The sequence below is a fragment of the Myotis myotis genome, unplaced genomic scaffold, assembly GCF_014108235.1.
Source record: "Myotis myotis isolate mMyoMyo1 unplaced genomic scaffold, mMyoMyo1.p scaffold_m19_p_3, whole genome shotgun sequence".
Lineage (NCBI taxonomy): Eukaryota > Metazoa > Chordata > Mammalia > Chiroptera > Vespertilionidae > Myotis > Myotis myotis.
The window spans coordinates 155,268,754-155,271,270 of NW_023416335.1; the positions used below are offsets into that span (position 1 = coordinate 155,268,754).

Consider the following 2,517-nt stretch of genomic DNA (forward strand, 5'->3'; position numbering starts at 1 on the left):
TCAATCAATGGTTCTCTCTCATCATTGATGTTTCTATCTTTCTTTCCCTCTCCCCTCCTCTCTGAAATAAATTATATATATACATTATATATATATATATATATATATATATATATATATATATATATGTATATCAGGCACTTAACTAATTTAATAAAGTTTCTCAAACTATTTAAATATATCTAAAGTTCATATATTTTTTAGAAAGATCATTCTCAATAACTTCTCTATAAAAGTAAGTGTGATGGTTTAACCCATCTAACTTTACTACTATGAGGTGTTACCATGTAAGGATTACTCCAGTGAATCCGGTCACAATGCATTTCATGTGACTGGGATTGGGTGATATGGATTATTATTCTTTCTTCTCTGATTTGGAAAACCAAATGGAACAGAAGGAGAGTAGTGACTGATGGCCATTCTCTCAGTACATCCCTGGCTTTTTTTTCTGGGCAAAGGGTGCCACATTGGAAGAGGTGGGAATATCAGTTCTAAAATCTGGTACATGGGGGTTGGGTTGCAGTCACCAAACTGGATTTCACCTCTACTTCCTTGTTTCTTCATCTGAAGAAGGGGATCCTGACTGATAATCGGAGATAACTTTATCAAGGGCCCAGGTAACTTTCTTAGAGATCTCATTCTTTTTCTATTCTCATGTTCAAAGCTGGCAACAATGACTGCATTGTTTTTTTGTCCCTATCTCACGTGGTCCACCCACACTGTGAGTTCCTCTCACAAGCCCAGGCACCGTACAAAATGTGGCTGTTCTCACAGGCTTTCAAGATGTCAGGATCAACTCTCCGAAACTTATTGAACAAATGAATCTATAGGCTGTCCTTTTGATGGCTTTTCAGGATACCAGTGTTTTTTCATATTTTTCTTGAAGCATCAGTTTCTCAGCAAATCTCTCAACTGCCTCTTTTTCCAACTTACCATGTTTTTGAACTAGCCTCATGTCTTTGAGTCATCTTATTTATAAATGCAGAACTCAGAACACTATTTTCACCCATCTGGAGAAAAACATACCTATATAGCAAGACGGTAGGACATAAATTTCCTCTTTCATGTCTTACAAATTGAATTTATACTTATCAATGTAGGCTTATACATTTTAATCATCTTTAACAATATTTTTTGGAGTGAGACAACATCAATCACATTTATAAAAATCCAAAGCAACTCTGGAATGTTTGCTGCATGTATACGGTACCTGGGAGTTATTTCTTATAATCTTTATTAGCTTTTATGCCTTGGGTGTCTTAGTACCTTGACATTCAATTTGCATTTACATTTTTGTTTTGAAAAGAGATAATTAAATGGCTTTACTTATAAAACCACTGAGATTTAAAATGTTTAATATCAAGCATTTTAAAGAAAAATAAGATGGTGTATTTGGCACTGATTTATAAAGAAATGCTTGTGTTGCCCTAGCTGGTTTGGCTCAGTGGATAGAGCGTCGGCCTGCGGACTGGGGGGTCCCAGGTTCGAATCCGGCCAAGGGCACATGCCTGGGTTGCGGGCTCGATCTCCAGTGGGGGGCGTGCAGGAGGCAGCCCATCAATGATTCTCTCTCATCATTGATGTTTCTATCTCTCTCTCCCTCTCCCTTCCTCTTTGAAATCAATAAAGAAATATATTAAAAAAAAGAAAAAAAAAGAAATGCTTGTGACTTGAAATTTTTTAAAAAGTTACATAAAGTGTCTATTTACATCATTCTACTGAAAGGGCGAGGACTACGCCCTCCACCTTGCCCCAGGGTAAGGGCTACGCCCTCCATCTTGCCCCAGGGTAAGGGCTATGCCCTCCATCTTACCTTGGCCATGTGCTCAGCAAGGCTTCTTCCCGGAAGCCAAGCCTCTTCTAGCCACACCCAGGACTTCTTTAAACTAACCAATGACAATCAAAAGAGGTCGCCATAGATATGACCACATCCTGTGTAACAAGACACCGACTTGCGCCTGGCCAATCAGCAGGGCCCACAGTCCTTTCTCCTCCCATTACCCCAACCTCCTATAAAACCTCTCTCCACACAGAGTTCTCTCTCTCTCGGCCACTTGGCTTGCCGTTGTGTCGGTGAGTGTGGTGGATGGGGAGCTCAAGCTAACTTGAAATGAAGGACTCTTTGCTTTTGCATCGGACTCGCTGGCTCCCTGGTTGGCCCTTGGGAATCTTGAAATCTGGGCACAGCATTTTGTGGGTTCGTCCGGGATTCCCAAGACCATCGAGGGACCCCGATCCGAAGAGTCTGACTGACCGCAGTAGGTGTGTGTCGTTGTGTGTCTTTGTGTGTTCTGTTCTGTGTGAGCTCATTTCTGGAATTTGTAAGTGCCTGAGGGGTCTAGGCGGACGCGCCGTGTAAGACCACAGGCGGGGGAGAGTTGGAAGACGTTCCGCTCCCCAGGAGGGAAGAGTATGCCCCTCATCCCAGGAGGGATGGATATGCCCCTCGCGGATTTGAGACGAGGTGGGTCGCTCCTGCCGGTTTGGCATAAGGCCAACGTCTAGTTGCTTCCATGG

At 42.2% G+C, this 2,517-nt stretch overlaps 1 pseudogene; it reads right to left on the reverse strand.

The window, feature by feature from the left end:
- Positions 1–227: 227 nt before the first annotated feature.
- Positions 228–955, reverse strand: LOC118650634 (annotated as a pseudogene).
- Between the last annotated feature and the right edge of the window lie 1,562 nt (positions 956–2,517).